This window comes from Sus scrofa, chromosome 2 (genome assembly GCF_054392235.1).
Source record: "Sus scrofa isolate SSC_HxYL_T2T_F1_AM1 chromosome 2, Sscrofa_HxYL_maternal_Yorkshire_Landrace_v2.0, whole genome shotgun sequence".
NCBI lineage: Eukaryota > Metazoa > Chordata > Mammalia > Artiodactyla > Suidae > Sus > Sus scrofa.
Genome location: NC_139384.1, coordinates 117009624 through 117031879, shown reverse-complemented (window position 1 = coordinate 117031879; position 22256 = coordinate 117009624). Strand labels below are relative to the sequence as shown.

Sequence of the window (22256 nt, the reverse complement as noted above, 5' to 3'; positions counted from 1 at the left end):
TTAAAACTTCAAGTTGGGTAGGAAAAAAATCTTAACTTGCTGCCCCTTTCACTTTATGAAGGAAACATGTCCTTCATAGAAAGAATAGAAAGATACACCCTCTTCTGTACAAATGACAGGAATGTGTTTTCTTAGGTTTAGAGCCAACTGAATTGATTATCTAATCAGTGGTCAGAAAGAATAACTTCAGAGCAGCTTTTCCAAAGCCAGAGACATATTTCGGTTTTTGATATGTGACTTCTAACAATTTACTGCTTTTTATCCAGCAATTGAGATGTATATTGGAACATATACCTTAATCTTTTACTAGTAAGTATTTGTGGGAGCTTTATGGAAGAATACATGTGTATACACATAGGTACACTTTTTTTTTTAAGTCATGAAATATTACTAAAATGTAAATTTCTGCTGTACAGCAAAGTAACCCAGTTCTTTTTTTTTTTTTTTTTTTTGTCTTTTTGTGTTTTTGCCATTTCTAGGGCCACTCCCGTGGCATATGGAGGTTCCCAGGCTAGGGGTTGAATCGGAGCTGTAGCCGCTGGCCTAAGCCAGAGCCACAGCAATGCGGGATCTGAGCCGCGTATGCAACCTACACTACAGCTCATGGCAATGCCCGATCCTTAACCCACTGAGCAAGGCCAGGGATCGAACCTGCAACCTCATGGTTTCTAGTCAGATTCGTTAACCACTGAGCCACGACGGGAACTCCAATAACCCAGTTCTATATGTATATAAAATATTCTATTGTCTCTACCCTACACATTCTTTTTCTCACATTATCCTCCATCGTGTTCCATCACAAGTGATCAGATATACTTCCCTGTGCTGTACAATAGGATCTCATTATTTAGCCACTCCAAATGCAATGGTTTGCACCTACTAACCCCAAACTCCCAGTCCATCCCACTCCCTCCCCCTTCCCCTTGGAAACTAAAATTCTGTTCTCCAAGTCCATGAGTTTGTTTCTTTTTTGTAGATAGGTTCATTTGTGTCATGTATTAGCTTCCAGATATAACTGATATCATATGGTATTTGTCTTTTTCTTTCTCAGTTCACTTAGTATGAGAGTCTCTAGTTCCATCCGTGTTGCTACAAATGGCATTATTTTGTTCTTTTTATGGCTGAGTAGTATTCCATTGTGTATATGTACCACATCTTCTTAATGCATTATCTGTTGATGGATATTTAGTTTGTTTCCATGTCTTGGCTATTGTGAATGAATATAGGAGTGTGGGTATCTTTTTGAATGAAAGTTTTGTCTGGATATACGCCCAGGAGTGGGATTGCTGGATCATATGGTAGTTCTATATTTTGTTTTCTGAGCTACCTATGTACTGTTTTCCATAGTGGTTGTACCAATTTACATTCCTACCAACAGTGGGAACAGTGTAGAAAGGTTCCCTTTTATCCACACCCTCTCCAACATTTGTTATTTGTGGACTTATTAATGATGGCCATTCTGACCAGTGTGAGGTGTTACCTCATTGTAGTTTTGACTTGCATTTCTCTAATAATTAGCGATGCTGAGCATTTTTTCATGTGACTGTTGGTTATCTGTATATCTTACTTGGAAAAATCTCTCTCTTTCATGAAGGACTGTCATTTCTCCCCCCTGCTTAACGTATTAACTCATGTCTAGCTTTGATTGAAGCCACCCCACAGAATATATGCACTAGAGGCTCATCAAGGAGAAAAACCTCAAACTTATTATTGCTCAATGTCTTAAAATCTTTGTGGAAATAAATATTATTTACAAAAGGATTTCCTGAAAATTAAGTAGTCCATCCATTTGCCTTGCTCAGAGATTCTTAAACTTGGGTAAGAAAGGATCTTAGAGTATTTTAAAATTGCACATAAATTTTATGCAAATGAAATAATAGATTGTCTATTATTTTCAGCAAGTATTCAGAGTGGTCTATAACTAAGAAGTGGTTAAAAATCATCTCGCCTGGAAGTTTGCATTGTGGCTTAGTGGGACATAGTGTCCCTGAGAATGTGGATTTGATCCCTATCCTTGTTCAGTGGGTTAAGGATCTGGTGTTGCCATGAGCTGAAGTGTAGGTCACAGATGTGACTTGGATCCGGCATTGGTACGGCTGTGGTAGGCCTGCATCTTCACCTCCAACTCAACCCCTAGCCCAGGAATTTCCATGTGCCAAAGGTGCAACCATAAAAAGAAAAAAAAAAAAAGAAATTGTCTCATGTTATATTTTCAAAACAATAGTTGATATAATGCAAAGGACTTGAAGATTATGTCCTATCTACCTGGACTTCAGTATTCCAAAACTATTGCATATATTTAATTTTCCCTAAATTGAGTGTTAAAATTTTATATATACTTTAAAAACTATAACAAAAATAAAACATCACTTTGTGTAGTGAAGATATTTATCTTTGGTGTCCATATAAGCAATAAATATGCTTCTTTGAGAAACTGGCATATCTTCATATTTTGGAAGCTATATATGGCTCAAAGAACTGGTTATGTTTTCTCTGGCTTTACTGTTATAGACAGTGCGCTGCCACATTGGAGGCTCAGTGTTCGCTATTGTACTCCAGGGTACGCATTTTGTGTATCTCTATTGTCTCTACCCTAATTTACCTTTGCCACAAATCTTTGGGGGTTTTTTTGATGTGCATTTTGTTGTATTACATATTTTTATAAGTTGTCTTAAATCATTTCCAAAAGCATTGATGGTACAAATATAAATGAATAAATAGGTAATTATATTGACTGAGGCAGCATATAAATCTTTTTGTTTGTTTTATATCTTTTTTCATGTGGTCCTTAATTTTAAAGTGCTTTCAGAAATGCTTTCTTTAATACTTACTTTTGTATTTTTATAGTAAGTATTTATTATTAAAGTTTAAAAGCTACTAATGTATCAATAAGGTAGTAAGAGCTAAGGGGCAGATGATGAAAAATGAACCAAAAATATATTAACCTGAATGGTAATGTGAGGAAGCTCTTTTTCCCCGTTAGGGTGTAAAAAACATATTTTTGGTATCCCTGCTTTTGGTAGATGTACTCTTTTGCAGTTTCTTGTTCAGAAAACTAACAAAATTTGATACATTCTTGGAATGTGTTTATGTTGTCTTTTTATAAACATAATTATGAATTTTCTGTGTGGGGATGTATTTTAGTTCACACCGTGTACTTTTTTTTTTTTTTTTTTTTTTTTTTTTAATTTTGTAATGGCTGCAGCCACAGCATGTGGAAGTTCCTGGGCCAGGGATTGAACCTGAGCCACAGCTGTGACCTGCACTGTAGCTGTTCAACATCAGATCCTTTAACCTACTGTGCTGGGCTGGGTACCGAACCCATGTCTCTGTCGTGACCCAAGCTGCTGCAGTCAAATTCTTGACCCACTGTGCCACAGCAGGAACTCCCACACTAGTATACTTATGTGTGTTGTTTACGTGTCTGTGAAACTAAGCTTTGTCTTTTAGTAAAATTGCAGTTACTTCTATAGCTCCTATTTTGAGTTTTTTAGCTTTAAACTTACATTTGTAAAATGTTAGCCATAGATGTGATTCTTTGTTGCTGTTTGGTAAAAATGGGTTTCTGATTGCTGTCTCATTGTATTGTGATGGGATGTACTGATGAATGAAAAAAGAGAGAAAAAGGGAATTGACTTTTCTTCATATGTCCTAAGTAGGACTCCTCAATCAACAGTGCCATCTATGGAATAGTCATTTAAATATACATTTAGTGTGTAAGTCAAAATCCCAAGCCTAAGGCATAGCATATCTAATAAGCAAACCCTAAAGATCTGCTGTAAACCACTTCTTTCCAGCTACATCTTAATTGTGCTATAATGGAAGCATTAACGTCTAGCTTAGAGAAAAGATTGAGTAGCCTATTCGCATTCACATTATACAAAAGTTGAGCAGGGACAGATTAGGTAAAATTATAAAAGTAGAGTTTTATATATATATATTTGTTTTATTTTTTAAATCTCAATAAAAGGTACTACAACTCACCTCTGAATATTCTGTTGCCCAAACATATGTTATGTTCTCAGACAAACTGAAGAGGTTACCCTTATCATATACCTCATCCCAGCGTAGACCTAGGCTGAGTCCTATGCCTGATATGTGGTAAGTGCTTAGTAAAATCTTGTAATATTGAATATTTGATGACTGTAAAGAAAAATAAAGGCCATGCATGGTGGATATGTGACTGACAAACAGCTGTCGGGGAAAAACCATGAAGTGCCCAGGTTGCCAAAAACCAAGTCTACTGGAATAAAAGGAAATAGTTGTCTGGTAGCTCCTAGTCAGAGAGCTGATATGCACTGCTCACTTTCACAACATGGCAGATTTAGTGCTGCGCCACTAAATCATTGCTCTACTCGGCTTCTGCTAGAAGTGTCAGAGCTAGGCTGATCTGATTCCTTCTGTAGAAAGAAAAAAGAATGTGAGCATCAGTTCCTGCACAAGTTTGCAGTGAACTGCTAAACTATGAAGATTTCACCCTTAATACACAGAGAAAAATTTGCTATAGTTTTCTTTTTTTTTAAGGTTGCCATCATAGCCTGAAGGACTGATCTCCAAGTAGTGATCAAGTGGGCAAGGAAAAGTGAAGTTAAGACACTTCAGACTGATGATTTGAGTTGGCTTGAGAGTGAATATTTGAAAAAGTAGCTACTAGGAGCTTTATTCTTTCTACCTTTTGAGAAACTCAGTATTATTGTGTAAAGTAGTTCTCTAAAGTAAAATAAAGACTATAGAGGTATGCATTTAGGGATATGGAATCAAATCAGAGAGGACAAAGCTATGCTTCTAGGTACTTCTACTTGCTTCTTTTGAGAGTGTTTGACAGTTAATCCATTTGATTAATTTGTTCACTGCAACCTATGAGCCCAAGTGGAGACCCACATCTACCTCTTATTGCTTCCAAATCTGTAATGAACACAACCTGTAAGATAAATGGTCCATTTGCCATAGAACTGAATACAAAACTTAAAGTTCATGGTTAGCTTGAAGTTCTTCAATATTAGCATTTTATCATCTTGCTCCCACTCTTTCCTCCCCACATGATCTTCAGCTCTGTTCAAAGCATTAAAAAAATCTCTAAATGATTTTTTAAAAAGCTGCTAAATCTTCATCTGAAATTGATCCACAATTATCTTCAAGCAGGAGACTCCTTTCTGAGGGTACTTACAAACTAGGAGTGGGTTTCTGAGAGGATGATTTTCAGTACAATGAAATGGAATCTTTCTCTTGCATTTTTTAGGATCCACATGCAGTAGTGGTAACATTAAAATAAAGATTCATTTGATCATATGAAAAAGATGACTCTTCCCATCAGAATTTATGCTGCCTTTTTTAGCCATCTTTACAAAGGCCGTGTCTACCAGCTTAATCCCTGACATGTGAAGACTGTCCATTGACAGTCATCCAGATGACCTGTGTTGCAGTGTTGTGCTGTTCAGGAATTTAGTGCCAGCCAACGCAATGACTGCTTGAGCAGTGTAGTTTTGATTTGCACAGTAGTAGTGCTATTTTTATTCTCCCTCTGGGGGGAATGTTGGAGGCTGGCTCTTTAAACATAACCAGTTTAGAATGAAGCAGCCATATGGCTGATTACAGTGATGCTTTTCATTTTAGTTCAGTTTTGATTAAATTAGAATCTGATACTGTAAGTACTCTCTCATATAACAACAGAACAAAGGTTGGGCATCTCAATTTTGGTACTCATGTTTGTAAATAAATGTTGAAATTCTAAAGGTAATGTGAAGGATCAAGCATTATGTACATTTTTAAATTCTTGATATTTAAAATAACTTTTCATATTTACATAACGCCTTACTTCAGTACTTAAATTTTTCATATATACATAATGTCTTAATGGACTGTTTACTTCGAAGTACTTTAAAGTTTAGTGAGAAATTGAGGAAGAGAAATGAACATATAAAAATATTTCTTTAGAAAGGAAGTTATAAGACAGTTTACCAAATGCAAGTAAAACTGGAATTAAGCAGTATGTATACCTAGAGGTCAGTTCACATTAATAATAAACATTAAATAAACAGATTCTTTCGTTACATAAAAGAGCTGATTTTCACTATCCTTTTTCCTTAAGAACTAATGTTGTCTTTTGTAGTAATTTATCATCTTTTCTTTGATAGTGACTTCTTATAAAAGATGTAGAAATCAGAATAGAAGGGGGAAATCAAAGGAATATGAGATCTGTGCACATTACTGCAATTATTTGTAATTTGTTCAGATATTCTTCTATGAAGCTTACAAATCTTTTTCTAAATTGTGAATGCCAGAATAAAGTGCATCAACTTGCTACAGTAAGTTTTAGATAGAAAAAGTTGATATTATTAATTTTAAATTTTTATTGAGAAGTTGCCTTTTGAAAGGCATTGCATTATGTCCAAATCTTGAAATACAAACATTATACTATTTTTGTGAGTGCCATGATATCACAATATTGTACCCATAGGTCATTTTTAGACATCGAACATAATTTAATTTTTAATTAATATTTTTGTATGAAGCAGTAAGAAATTATGAGAGGTTTTTATTATGGAGAAGTTTTTGAAGAGATTTCAGTTATGTTGAGAAACTTTTTTCCTAAAAGCTGTTCTGTAACTTTGGTTCCCCAGGTGTCAGATTTGTCCATTTTGTTTGACATTGAAGTGTACTTAAGGAACCTGTAGAGAATGGTAACCTTGACCCTCCTTGGGAAGCTCTAGTCTGTTAGTCAACCAGTTAGTCTGTAAGTCAGTCACTCACCGGTCAGTCAGTTAGGCAGTGAATTTACAGTTACTTGTTACAAGGTAGAAAATTTTGGAACCTAAAAGAGAGTGCAGACTTTCTCATCACTGCAAGCACCATGATTCAGTCCTCCATCTAGGCTGATATATGGGAGAGCAGGGAGATAAAGAATTACTTGATGACTGAGAAGCTTTAATCGGGGGATAAAATTCTGACCCATAATCTGCTTGATTTAAGTAAGTAAATTGAAAGACTGCTCTTATTATATCCACACTATTTTGGAATACAGCATGATATTAGGCAAAAATAGTGGGCTATTGTATATATAACACTAGGGCTAAAACTTAGTTTAATCACTAATTCATGTCATGATTTTTATCAAATCTAGTTGTTGGTCCATAGCCTTTTTAATTAGATTATTGGGCAAATAATTCCTGTGCCTTATAATTCTAGAATTCTATAATCTTTTCTTTATTTGTATTAATCTATAGAATAGTAATTGTCAACAATTAAGGACAGCTTTCTGGTCTACCTTGAGGTTGTTTCTTTGTACCATCTCAAGCTGATATTGTATATCCTTTCATTTTGTTAGAGTCAACTTTACAAACTGTTTTAGTGATATCCATCAAATAGATCATTAAGTTCAGTGGATGGTGGTATAGAATTGGGTATGACTTGCTACAAATATAAAAGTAACAGAATATTATTAATCCAGTGCCAAAGAAAGATAATTTCCTTAAGAAGGTGATATTAGGCCTGTCATATTAAGATAGTAAACTGTTACTGAAACAACAGCACAATGCTAACTGAAAATGTGCATGGTAGAATAATTGTGAATGGTTTTCTAGATACTGAGACATCTTGTTATACTACAGTAATGACTGCATTATAATTATAATCGCCTTTCAAAATGTTACTTTGGGTCTTTTAAACTTTTCCAGTGTGCTACCACATAATTCTGGCATTCATAGGGGATTTACAAATATAAGAATTTTAAGATTTTCTTTAAAAAGTTTGATAATTGAGCTGATCCACAGTAAATTCAACACAAGTTAGATGGAACCGTCTGAATCCAGTATTAAAATTAAAAAAGCATATCTAGAGACAGACCACTTTAGTCCTCTATTACTTAATGCAGGATGCTTTTCTGAATTTACTCTAAATAGGAATTGTATAAAAAGGAAGGCATGTGTCTACCTTTTGTTTTGATAATTAACTCTGAGGAGTGTACATTCCAAGTTGATCGGCTGAATAAACATTCAACTTGCAGTCATATTCAAATTTTGAGATTGTTTTCTTGATAACTATTTTCCAATTTACGAATTTCTTAAAAACAATCAGATTTTTTTTTTAACTTGGAAGGATAATAATATGTATGAAAAAAATACCTTGGCTCAAAAATGGAAAAATGAAAACCATGAATCAAATTGTATAGCACCTCTTTGGCAGTTCGACATGAGGCCAGAAGCAAGAGTTTACACTAAACGTTGTTTTTAAAATGCAACCTTTAGTGTTATTTGATTTTATCCCCAGGCAAACTAAGATGTGAAATTTAATAATCCCTTCTGACAATCTTATAAAAATGGACTGCCATGCTTAATTGATGACGGGTCTCTTCATCTGCCACCACCAGGCATTCTCTGTAAGTTATTGATACGGGGTTCACAGCCTCTATCCATCAGATCTTTGACTGCATCTGTGTTATTAACCTCTGAGTTGATCTGAGAGTGGCATCGCCCTGACTAACTGGCTGTTATGTCAGCTTGGCAGCTGGGCTTCGCATGTTCTCTTTCACTTTCACTTTGTCTGCTAAGATCATCTGAACAGATAGGAGCAAAGCGGTGTAGCCAATTACCTTGTGATTTCTAGATTGTCCAACTTTTCTTCTGAGATAATGTCAGGAAGAAATAAAATTGTAAAAGATTTGAGTACCTGATGTACTGCAAATATGAGTCAAAAGTCGTTGTGCCATAGAGGCCCAGGTTGTGATTTTAACTCCAAATCTATATGACTTTTGCAGGTTACTTAATCTCTCTAGGCCTCATTGATAAAATAAATTATTTGGGAGTAGCATTTTCCCCAATAATTTTTATTCCTCTTGTATTGGTTTACAGATGAGTCCTACCTGTCAGGGGCAGATCTATCTTTTAGAAGTGTTAAGGACAAAAGGATATGAAGTAAATAAATGAACATGTTGCTAATTCCCCCTCCATCAAGGTCTAAAAGGAGCACATGTGAGGGACTCTTAAAATTATACCACACTGACTTCACAGTAAATCTGCCTCCACCAATTCTACCACATACGCGTGAGGTTTGGTAGGTTACTACTTGCCCAGCTAGGGACAGCATTTCTTAACCTGTCTTATCCCTAAGTTAGATCATGTAACCCAGCTCTAACTCACAGGAGAACACAGATGATACTTGCAGCTTTCAGATTCTACCCCTAAAAAAACCCACTTACCCCCCATATCTTTCCTTTTACCACTGGCTGAGAAAAGCAATGCCAGAGCAATAGTTGGGTTTGGGAAATGGCACCACCATCTTGGACTCAAGAGATAGAAGATTTACCTTGAGTCTGGCAGAGCCAATGTCTATTTGGGCCTCTTTGCTAAAGTAGTTTTGTATATATCCTAACAAATACAAACACCTACATTCTAGTATTTTTATGAGGGTTAAATGATATAATGTATGTAAAATGCTTGCATGTGGTATGTGCAGATACTCTCTTTGCAGGTGGAATTTTTGAATGATCTAGTTTTATTTGAACAGAGGAATAATCCTAAAATCAATAAAGAGCTTAAAGCCTAGTGTTAATGGTTTAAAATATCTATTTCTTTATCTTAATAGTAAATGTTTCACTGTTTCGGAATTTATAGGGCAAAGATACTGCCAGTATCTTCCCATTTGTCTTCATATTTCTTATCCTTTATGACTTTTGGGTGAGTTTATAATGTATGTAATAACACATATCAAAATCTACTATTTCTCTTCTTTTATCATATTTACATTAGATAGAATATATAATGGCTTTCATGCTCACAGATATTCACCCACTGGCCTTACTATTCTTTTGAGGAACTGCATCTCTCCCCACAAGGGAGCTCTTGGGATCTTGTCTCTTTCTTCATAGTCTCTAATGCACTTGTGTATATTTCCCTGGGATTTCTAAAATATTGATGAGAGAGAGGTATTTTTCCCCCTCTGGTTCTAATATTTTGGAAATAGGAGAATCAAAGCTTTCTGCGTTGTTTCCTGGTACACAGGAGGAGCTGTGGTTATAATTGATTTATTTCTAAATTCACAAGACAAATTTCATCCTAGGTTTTCTTCTGATTCATGTCCATGAAACAAAATATTTCTCCGTAATTAAGGTGGATTAAGTTGGATTTCTTTTACTTGCTGTGAAAATAATCCCTGAATAAGGAGGAGTCTCTTTGCTGCAGTGCCATGTCCCATGTGCTGTTGTTGGAACACAGAAGATCAATATGCCTGAATTCTCTGCCAATATCAAATTGGCAAGTGCTCTGCCATATTCTAAAAGAGGTGTTCTCTAGAACACATTCCTGCCTTCAAGGGGTTTGCCATCCAGAAAAATGACATGAGCAAATAAATAGTTAACAATACAAGCTTTAAGTAACTGTGAAAACAATAATAAAGATGTGGCAAGGGAGCTATGTGTCATCACAAATAATTTTCTGTGAAACTTGAGGTTTAGAGTAATAAACAAAGCAAAGCATTATCATAAATCATTAGGGAATATTAATAGCATTAATATTTTCTTGGGGATAGTACCTTCAGGCATGCCTCTCCTTTCTCTGCAGCTTGAATAAAGTAAACAAAACTAGGTCTCAGTAGCCAGACCCTAAAATCTGCAAAAATATAAAGCTTCTAAAGGTTATTTCCCGTCTCCCCACACCACTCTCATCATCCCTCCCATCCCTGAATATCCTGCCTTCATTAGCTCTCCCTTGCGACTTCTCCCAGGCATGGCTGTGTGAGTCTATGCACTAGCCCAGCAGGATTTAGCAGTATGTACATCCCCAGAAGCAGGGAGATTATAGAGTTTTTTGAATTAACTGTGCTGCATAGTGTTTGGTGAAATGTAATTAAACCTAGCATTTTCTCTTACTCCTTGGTTGTAGTTTTTATTTATCATTTCAGGCCTTACTGGGAATGCTGTGGAGAGTCTCCTGAACCAAAATACATTTGTTTGGGAGAAACAACTCATTGCATACCTACTGAAAGCCCTTCCACAAATTCTGAACTGTTTCATGTATGTCAGCTGCTCACAGATTTTCCTTCTTGGGTCACATCTGTAACATCCACTTCTTTTACTTTCTTATAAATGGAACTGGTCATATAAAACCATACCATTATCATCTAACTTAGAAAGTTTATCACCACAATCACCCTGATTTGCTAACCCCGGGGATTATGCTATCTTGAATACTAAAATGGTTTGAATGAGCAAGAATTTGTCACTTCCTTTAGTTGTGACTTTGTAGGCTTGCTTGCCCACTGTAGCCTGGGCACACATGACTTAGTCAGAGAGGCAGAGCTATGTGTTGGCAAACAAGTGGAGACTTTGGAGCTGAAACTATGATTTGGCAAACAAGTGGAGACTTTGGAGCAGAAACTTAGATTGACATGGGTTTAAGCTTGGACCTACCATTTACTAGCTGTATCATCCAGATCAAGTTACTTTCTTTAAGTGTTACTAACTGGGAGCTAAGACTACCAAACACAAATTAGGAAATTGTGTAATTTAAGAATAATAACATTCAGGAGTTCCCCTTGTGGCTCAGTGGTAACAATCCTGACTAGCATCCCTGAAGACACAGTTTCTGTCCCTGGTCTTGCTCAGTGAGTGAAGGATCTGGCATTGCCACAAGCTGCGGTGTGGGTCACAGACATGGCTCTCACGTTGTTGTGCCTGTGGAGTAGGCCAGGGCAGCTATAGCTCGGATTCAACCCCTAGCCTGGGAACTTCCATATGCTGTGGGTGCAGTCCTAAAAAGCAAAAAAAAAAAAAAAAAAAAAAAAAAAAAAAAAAAAAAAAGAATAACATTCATAAAATGTTTACCAGGTATATAGTAAGCACTCAATATCAATAAATGGTAATCATTAGCTGTGATTGAGGTGACATTGAACATGAATTAGCAACAAGTAAATATATAAATATGATTCTGTGATACCTTTTATGTTGTAAAGAAATTTACCAAATTAAAGGAACCATTTGGGGGTCTTAGTTTGAAAGTTTAGTGTTCCTCTAAAGAAAAAAAATGAGGACAAGATGCATCCTTGGATAATTTTAAACTCAAGTTATTCAAAATGGATTACTGATTATTGCACTTTTATTCCTCACTGATTTTCTCATTCTATAAATATTTATCTATATCTAGCCATTCTATTGTCTCTTGTCTAACTTCTGTACAGTTACTACTGTTGCCAAAATTCCGCCTCTGATGGTGTTTAAATGCAGAGACAGAGGGTAAAAGAGAAAAAAAAAAAAAATAGCTCACAGCAGGCTAGTGCCCTAAAGACTGCTCCTCCCACTGGAAAGAATTTCGAGGAGTTTTATAATAAAAAAGAGAAAAACAGGTTCTCAGATAGGAATCAGAATTGGGACAAAAATGCGTTCTTTCTTTGGGGGAAATCTTAGTCATCAGAGCTGGAGTCAGATCTTGCTATGGTCATGATGGTGGTCTTCCGGGTTATTGCCTGGAATAACAGTATTTGCAAAAAGGGCGTATTGATTAGAGATTAGAACAAGCTAGGAAAATTCCTGAAAAACATCATTTGCTAATGATATTTCACCCACAGGCAATTATGCTAAGGGTACCTAATCTTCAGTTTATGGGTTATTGTGTTTAGGGTGCAATTAAGCCAGGGGAAGGACAGGGAAGTACTCTAAGCTGTTCAGTTTTAAAGTATTCATTTCTAAAAGCAGCACAAGGACTATAACTTTTCTCTTAGGTATATAAGATGCCTATGCTATTATGTGTCTACCCATGAGAGGAAACCAGGATTCTGCCCAAGGCTGTACTGTTGTTGCATGACTTCCTCCCTTGTCTTTGTATCTCTTTCCTTCCCTTATCAGTAACTGTCTGAACCTGTTCCTAGGAACTCAGCGAAGTTCTTGATGGCTGAATGAGGCCCATTTCCTAAGAACAAAACATGGGGGACAGAGAAAGGCTTTTGTCCCCAGGCCCCACAGGATCCTGCTCATTATGCTATCTTGGAGAAACCAACTATTCACTTATTGGGAGACAACATTTTGTGATTAGAAAGGCTAATTTTATGTTAGTGTTTTAACTCTTTATAAGTAAGATCTAAGGGCAAATACAAATTTAAAATAAGAGGGTTGAGGGTTGATTCTCCCTGTGAAAAATAAGGGAAGAAATATCCTATCCTTCCTTTGTTTTGGTATTTACTTTAGAAAATTTGTAATTGTAAATACCTTTTCAGTCTCTTTGAAATGTGTATAAAGCTTTTTAAAGCTAAGTAAGTCTTGTCAGTTTTACAATTCTGGAATATCTTTCTATAGGACCTAGGAACCTTCTCTTTGAAAGACAATCATCAAAAAATATAGCACTCTTATCTCCCAGTTTCTGTGAGAGCCCAACCATGGCCAATTTGCAGAACTACCTCCCATGGTAAAGGTAAGAATTTAATTTGCCTTTGGTTAAATCCAATTAACTAATATAGTGAATCATCTCAATTATTAGGTGAATTTAGAATGAACTGTGTATGACAGTGGTGCTGTCAAGTCCTCTTACTTGAATAATAGTTATTATTTTTTACCTAGCATGTATAGAAGGGATTGTATCTGCTTGGCTGAATAAAACGATGAGATTTCTTTCGGCCTTTGCAATCTCTTAGTGGGTTACCTATAAGGCTCATCATGTTCTGGCTTGATACTTACCAAAAAATAAAATTATTTTCTCTCACTTCTACTTTTGTGAAGACATTAATCTGGCTTGGCAGAAGATTTTGTTTTTAATATTTCCCCAACAAAGGTGAACACAAATATCATCCATTCATTAAACCATTCATATTTTTAAAAATATTATTTAAAAATTTCAACAGCTTTTTTTTTTTTTTTTTTTTTTTTGCTCTTTAGGCCACACCTGAAGCATATGGAAGTTCCCAGGCTAGGGGCTGAATCAGAGCTACATCTGCCAGCCTACACCAATGCCGGATCTTTAACCCACTGGTCGAGGCCAGGAATTGAACCCACATCCTCATGGTTCCTAGTTGGGTTCATTTACCACTGAGCCATGAAGGGGACGCCATTAACAACTATTTAAAAATAAATAAAAATCTGTTTATATATGTCTTAGGTGGAATCATTTGATACTATTGTTTTATAAATAAAAAACTGTAGAATATTAGTAGCTTTATGTGTTATAACCTAAATTATGTGCATTTTGAGAAATATGTGGAAGAATCTATAGCAATCTGTGAATGTCAGCTAATTAGTTGGGTGAGAGATTATTATATTCTCTTTTATATATCTTTCCTCATATTTTTAACTGGTTGCAGTTAGTTTGTATTATTGTTTTTTTATTTTACAAAATATAAATTGATTTTAAAAAGATGCTAATTTAGTTGCAACATAAACATCATTAATCCAGGCAGGGACAATTCCACTTTTACTTTTTTTAAATGTCTAGCTCCTAGCATAGGGCTACATAACTATTTGTAATAGGAAAAAAAATGAAACAATATATAAAAAGATTCTTGAGGGAATAGTAAGACCTAAGAAATTAAACTGAAATAGTTGACAGGTGTTTGGCGGTTAAAAAAAAAAAAAAAAGCTTGAAACACAAAAACAAAAAAAATCAGAAGCAGTGTAAATAAATAAATACCTTTTTGGAAAAGTTTGGCCAATAATAGTTGTAAAGTAACCAAAATATTGTTCAGAAGAGATCTTTTCATAGTTTTGAGTTCTCAGAGTGTATCTGCATGCTTATTAGCATCATTATTGGTGACACAGAGGACAAATGTAGAGAAGGAGACAGGGTAACTAAAAGCTAGAGATGACTAAGAAAGCAGAAGGAGGTGCTGGTCTTGAACTGGTCATTCAAAGTTCCTTTGCTGTAATGAAAAAAGGAAGGAAAGGTTGCAGAAGCAGTTCTCTGTGTAGATCTCTTGGAGAGTTGGGAGGGCCTTGGCTGATGTTGACTTTGCTGTCTCTGTGAGGCATGGATGCACCTGTTTTTAATGTTGTGATGTCTCTTGCTGAATCCAGTATCTGAACAAACAGAAGTGGTACCTTACATGTTTTCAAAGCTAACTTTCGGTGGCCATTTGTCTGGCCAGCTACTAATTCTGAAGAATGGTCATTGTGCCTAAGTGCCTAAGACAGATGGTTTTTCATCCTTAGTTACATATTGCCAAATAAACTCTCACCGTATGGACAACCTTGGAGTTGGTCACAGTTTATCAGCCCATTTTCTCTTTCCTCTTGGTGAGTTCCTATTTGGGGTCCTTCATTCCTTTCTTTAGTCTGGACCACCAAAGGACTTTAAAGGAAGAGAATGAATTCTGGCTCCTTTTTCTTCCAGAGGCTCTGTATCAATTGGGGTCTGGTCAGGAAATGAGAAATAACTTCAGGTATTTCAAAACAAATGCCTTAATAAAGGTGGCTTGAAAAAAAAAATTAGGAGGCCTGGACTAGAAAAGATTAGGGAGGTCATTCTACCATTTATGAAATCAGAAAACGCTCAAATTATTGGAAACCACTGCCATTGAGTTCACTGCTCACTGTATACTAAAGCAGGTGATTTTTTTACAGGACATTAGGAAACTGCTGGAAAAACCTTGATGCTAAAGTCTTAGTAATTGCCCCTGACAGACATGAGAATAATAATTGCTTTTGCTTTTTATATTCCTTCCAAATTTACACTGGTTCCTGTCATTGACAGAATCTAACCTAGGGCCATAATGACTGGAATTCTTGAAAATGTAATTCCCAGGTTTCCAGCTCCTTTGATAAAAATGAACATAGAAGGGGAAAAATGGGCTGAGTAGTGCACACAATTCCACACAATACAAATTTCTCAGCCAAATTACCCACATTCTTTCCCAGAGAACAAGTCTCACTTGACTTACTCTAAGCAATGCTTAGTAAGACAGTACTAATTCAAGAGAAAGTCTAATAGAAACTTATGCCAGAAAGTTGGAAGCTAGTCCAGCATTAAAGGGCTAGGTTGATTTGCCTCTAGGCTCTTAGCAGTAGCCCCAAGGGCATAGCACATTAGTGTAAGAGTCATTTGTAGGGTTGCCAAGCAGAAACTCAGTAATATTTCTTTGCTTCTGCTGACTCCCACCAAGTTGTTTGAAAGACAAAATAGGGGGAAAGTAGTACCATTTTTAAAGCATCACTGACCAGTTGTATTCAAAGTTATACTTATCAATCTATGAAGGTAGCTCTGTTGCATGTAATAATAAAGATGATTTGTAAGGAAGTTTGAGATAAAAAAAATATATAGATGAGATTGCTTTGAAGATTTTAACTTAAAGCCATCCTGTGAACTAACAATTGTTAAAAAAAAAAAAAAAAGTAAAAATTTAAGAAAGTTTGAGCAGGATGCAAACACTAAAATCACAGGATATTCACTCAGATTATTATACTGGGTAGTCCACAAGGAACCATTACAGTTAAAGTTAGTAATGAGACTTTGGGAAAACTGAGAATGCCATAAAAAATCAGTGAGTTTTATGAAACCACGATCAGCCCCTTCAGTTTTATGAAATGTCAAGAATTTTTTATTCCTGGATTTAAATCTGATTGTCTTAAATATCCTGCCACTTCCACAAGAATATTGGCAAGCATAAGAAACAACTATCTTGCCTTGTAGAAGCCTCATTTTATTTCTGTTTAGGGAAAAGTCCAGATTCTAAGAAGATAGTGGTCATAACAGGACCATTAGATGCTTAAATTGAGACTGATGGAAAAAGAAATGGAAGACTTAAAACATATTCTTTCGCTTTAGGAGAAACTGAAATTTAAGTCATGCTTGGCAATACTTGAATTTTAGTTTTCGTTAAATGCACAGTGTAAGACCTCTGAAATACAATACATACAGCTTTTAAAATATGGGAGTGGTGAAAGAAAAGTCCCTAAGTTTTTCACTTCTTTGGTTCTCACAGTTGAATAAATTTTCTTTTTTTTTTTTAGTATTCTGCTATCTAAGGAATGTGAAAATCTGTGGGTTTTGTGTGTGTGTGTGTCTTTTTAGGGCTGCACCTGAGGTATGTGGAGGTTCCTAGGCTAGGGGTCAAATTGGAGCTATAGCTGCTGGCCTATACCACAGCCACGGCAATGCCAGATCCTTAATCCACCGAGTGAGGCCAGGGATCGAACCTTCATCCTCTTGAATACTAGTTGGGTTTGTTAACCACTGAGCCACAATGGGAACTCCCTATTTTTTTTAAGTTTTACTGAAGTATATTTAATTTACAAGGCTGAGATCATTTCTGGGTCATAACTAGGTGACCCAGTCATACATACACATATCTCCATTCTCTCTAATTCTTTGCGCACATGCATTATCATAGAATACTGGGCAGAGTTCTCTGTGCTATACAGCAGGTCCCTTTTGGCCAATCATTCCATATACCTCAGAGTACATATACCAATCCCAAACCCCCAGCTCATCCCTCCCACCCCCTCTCCCACCTGTCCCTTTTGGTAACCATAAGTTTATCAAACTCTGTGAGACTGTTTCTGTTCATTTGTATCTTCTTCTTCTTCTTTTTTTTTTTTTTTTTAGATTCTACATGTAGGTGATAACATATGATATTTATCTTTCTCTTTCTAACTTCACTTAGTATGATAGTTTCTAGGTCCATCCATGTTGCTGCAAGTGACATTATGTCATTTTTTGGCTGAGTAATATTCCATTGCATATATGTACCACCTGTTTTTTATCCAGCCCTTTGTCAATGGACCTTTAGGTTGCTTCCATGTCTTGGCTATTGTAAATAGTGCTGTAGTGAACATTGGGTAGCATATATCTTTTTGAATTGTGGTTTTCTCTGGAAAGAAATTTTTAGACTTAGCAAAGCAAAAAGGACATTCTCAAATACTGAAAATTTCTTTATTAGTTAATTGTTCTAAAAATTTTCTCCCAGAGATTTCATAATTTCAAATTAAGAGCAGTTTAACCTGGTTTATATATGGTGTGTTATATATGATCATATATATGTATGCATTGCTCATTATATTTAAAAACACTTAGCAGGAGCAATTACTATTTTAATTTAGTTGCTTTAGTAAGGTATTTTCATTTTGTGTAAAATGCATAAATCAAAAGGAAATCCATATTATTTTTTCTGTTACATTAAAATATAAGCAGCTGAACCCAGAAGAGTATATATAGTTTCACCTTCTATCAAAACTATGTAGAATTAAATGTTTTGAATGATAGGTTTAAAAAAATCTAAGTTAAAAGTTGAAATTAAATATTAAAATTTGGTTATGAAGTGAGACTTACGTGTGCTATGCCAAGTAAAATGAACACAACATTGAAAAGTGAACATTTCATGATTAAACAAAAATGAAGAGGCTATGATGGCTATAGGAATGGGCTCTGTCATTGTAGAGAATACTGGATTAAAATATTCAGATGTATAAAGGCTTCCATATTGATCCTTATATCTTTCAAGCCATTATAGCATTTACTATTCGTGCCCTGCACTTAGTACTTATTTTATGTTTTATTACAATTTATGTATTATTTTACATGAAATCTGTCTGATTAAATAAACTCTTATAGGCCATGAACCATATTTCATACTTATTTGTAATTCTCAATTGTGCCTGGCACAGTGCATATCATAGGCATAATAAACACTGTAATTGTCCTGGTCGATAATGATGGTGACGTGGTGATCATGTTGGATAGGTAGATTGAAGCATGATTGGGGGAATGGCTTGGATGCTAATCCGATATCATTACTATGACTTTTTACCTAAGGACAGAAAAGAATTATGGAAGATTTAGGTGATGAAATCAAAAATTTTAGGAAGAATCTATAGTTGTATGTGTAATGAAATTAAGTGTAGTGGAGAAAAGAAGTTCTATTGGCAGGAAATTCAGTTTAAAAATGTAGATTAGTTGTCTGAGGAAGGAGAAAATTAGTTATTCAGGCTTCTTAGAAAAAATCAGGAAGGGATTAATAAGAACTTGAACCTCACTGACATCCATGACAATGAAAATAAAGCAGTGAATAACATGATTTGTGATTCCTGACATGAAATGATCATAATTACAATCCCCAGATCCTTAACATATCAGTGCTGTTGTCTCCTTTGCTATATTGCAGAGAATATAGAATATGTGTGTACAACTGTCTCCTAACCACTAAATGGCTGTCTCACCTTCAAATGTGGTGTAATGGGTTGGAACATATGAGGTTTGCAAATACATATCCTTTTGTCACTTAAGCTTAAACGAACTGTTCCGTACCACTTTCATGCTAGGCCTGCTACCTTGGGATTTTAGCACACTTTGTGTTACCACTGTGGCTAAGACAGGTACTAGAAGAGAATAGAGGGGCAAAAAAATGGCTCCATTTCCCTATGGCCAAAAAGAGGCAAAACAGTAAAAGATTCAAAGAGAGAACAATGGGGTAAGAATTTTTACCACATTAACACTCCATTTGCAATCTTTTTACCCTTCATATCCAAATTTTGCCATTTATTTTTGCATTGTAACTGTGTTTCTTTGGTGTTTCTACATTGCCCTAGATAGAGGGTAAAATGTGAGTAGAGGAAAGGGATCTAAACTCCATGTATTATGTAGTTTCTAAGAGTTCTTATTGTCTGCTATGTGGACAACACAATGTTAGCATAGTACTTATAATTCTTGATACAGTTTTTAAAATTAAGTAACTTTAAAAATTTTGGCAATTTTATTTCAAAAGTTGATTTTATATCACACATGGTGGATTCAGGATATGCTTCCCCAAAATAGGACATACTTAAAATATTAAGTATTTTAAGCTAAAGGTGTTTGAGAAAACAGTAGAAGCAGGAAGTTAAATACAAAGCTTAAATAACATTTGTTATTTTGAAACTTTTCACCATAGGTATCTTAGGAAATGCTTTCATATAATATTTGACATTAAGTTGAACAACAGCAAATCTCTCTGATTTATAAAAATCAGTGACAGTGTAGTATAGACTGAATTACAAAGGGTAAAATCTCCCAGAAGCTATGAAGGATTAAAAATATCTCAGTTTGTGGCATTTGATTTGGTATTATATTACTCTGAATTGCCCAGGGTTTCTTTTGAAAAAAAAAAATTAATCCTTCATTTCATGACCAGCAATATCCGTGGGAGTTGCTGGATTAAATGGTCAATAGTTGCCATATTTAAAGGCCGCAAAATGGTTCTTGTATTTTATAAAATGTGACAATTTTCCCAACAAAAGGTCCCTTGGTACTTATATCTTTAAACAGAAGTATTTCCTTCAAAATCCAAAGTATTCTCTTAGGTCATATTTTAAGGAAGCAAAGGTTTCTAGCTATAAACAGTCATAGTTTAAAAACAGCTGTTTTTCATAGTTCACTTATAGTTTGGTTGGTTGCTTCAAGGAATTCACTTTCACATGAATTTAGCATTAGAAATCATGGTTAGGTTCCAAGAATAGTCTAAAAAAAGAACTGAAGATATCAAATAATTAGATGAGCTATATTTTCAATGGTAAAATACATTGGAATTACAATTTAGGATTCCAGAATCCATTTATCTATTCCTTTTTCCTCTATTTTTTTTTTTTTTTTTTTTGTCTTTTGTTGTTGTTGTTGTTGCTATTTCTTGGGCCGCTCCCGCGGCATATGGAGGTTCCCAGGCTAGGGGTTGAATCGGAGCTGTAGCCACTGGCCTATGCCAGAGCTCACGGCAACGCCGGATCGTTAACCCACTGAGCAAGGGCAGGGACTGAACCCGCAACCTCATGGTTCCTAGTCGGATTCGTTAACCACTGCGCCACGACGGGAACTCCCCTTTTTCCTCTTTTTGCCACATGTTACAAAAAGTAGTAACAAAACATTACATTCATGAAAGAATACAAAAAGTTTTTTTTTATCTGTGAAGGGATAACAGTTTTGGAATAAAAAAGATCTAGGTTTCTGCTGGGGTTTACTTTTGGCAAGTTCCTTGCTAATGATGAGCTCTGTTTACCTTGTCTGTAAAGCAGGGAAAATGATGCTGTGTCCTCTGGGGGAGATGACTCTGTAACTTTTTTTTTTTCAGTATTTGTGCAGAGCCTGGGTTTTCTGAACAAAACTCACTGGAAAACTTTATTAAAAGTTGATTAATAGCAAACATGCCTTGAAAGCTTAAGATGGTGATCTGCTCCAAAGATATTAGACTTACCTCTCCTAGGCTCAGGTGCCATTATTCCAGTTTTGAAAGGCTGTAGACTTTCTTCTCTCCTCCTAGGAAAAGATTTATTTACATTCCAGCTCAAAGGCCTTTCTTCAAGGGAAGGAGGACAGTTGTATAAATGCCATATACAACTTCTGAGCCTCACAAATTCATAGTTCCTCCTCTGTGGTGCAACCCCACTGCAAGCACAGGGTAACATCAGGTTCTCATCTTGTTGCCCAATAGAGACTGGAATTTGGGGAACCAGCGCGAAAATGCTGTGTGCAGAATGAAGATCTATTCTACGATTCAGAAACCTTATATATCCTATTAAACAGGAAATATAAATGTATAACTTAAGCAGCTTTTCTTATTTCCTAAGAACCTAAAATTTATTCAGCAGCAAATATTAAATCCAGAGGGTCATGCATGTTTTGATGACTAGCAAAGTTTATATTAACCCCCTTTTATTTGGATTAATTTAGAGATGGATTAAATATGGCCAAAGAGATTGAAGGAGGAATCATCAAGTTAATGATAGTTCTGTGAAAGATTTTCCTCCTAAGTGAGAAAGAGTGTTGTATTGTGAGAATCCCTTTCCCTTCAAATTACTTGTATTTTGGAGCTTGTCATATGAATGTGATGCTTAGAGATGCAGCAAATATGTTATGACTATTAGAAGTCTGAAGAAAGAAACCAACAGACTGAGGATGGAAGAGCAGAAGAATGCCAAATGAATGAGCAAAATATTGTTCTTTAAACTGCTGATTCAACCCTAAACTCATTTTACTGAATCTTTTGTTAAGTATATAGTAATTGCCCATTTTGGTTCAAACAAATTGTCAGATTTTCAGTTATTTAGAACTTAAAGCATTTTAAGTAACATAAGAATTTACCTCAAGAAACTGTGAAGATTAAATGAAATGAGAGATAAAATATTTATAATAGGAGTTCCTCTCATGGCCTAGGGCAAACAAAACCGACTAGAAACCCTGAGGTTGCAGGTTTGAAATTTTTCCTCACTCAGTGGGTTAAGGATCTGGCATTGCCTTGAGCTGTGGTGTAGGTTGCAGACGCGGCTTGGATCCTGAGTTGCTGTGGCTCTGCTGTAGGTTGGCAACTGTAGCTCTGATTCGACC

The 22256-nt window shown here is 35.6% G+C and overlaps 1 protein-coding gene across 11 annotated transcripts in view; it reads left to right on the top strand.

The window, feature by feature from the left end:
- The window catches only part of LOC110259429 (uncharacterized), a 904175-nt gene that overhangs the window by 224552 nt on the left and 657367 nt on the right, over positions 1–22256 (top strand). For 8 of the 11 annotated variants that reach the window (XR_014838426.1, XM_085014126.1, XM_085014125.1 and 5 more), the window contains one exon: positions 13280–13394. The exons of 2 other annotated variants lie outside the window; for them this stretch is intronic. The gene's annotated coding sequence lies outside the window, so the exon portion shown is untranslated. Of the gene's footprint in view, positions 1–4025; positions 4102–8265; positions 8375–13279; positions 13395–22256 lie in introns of all 11 variants that reach the window. One more of the 11 variants, XM_085014129.1, reaches the window with a different exon arrangement.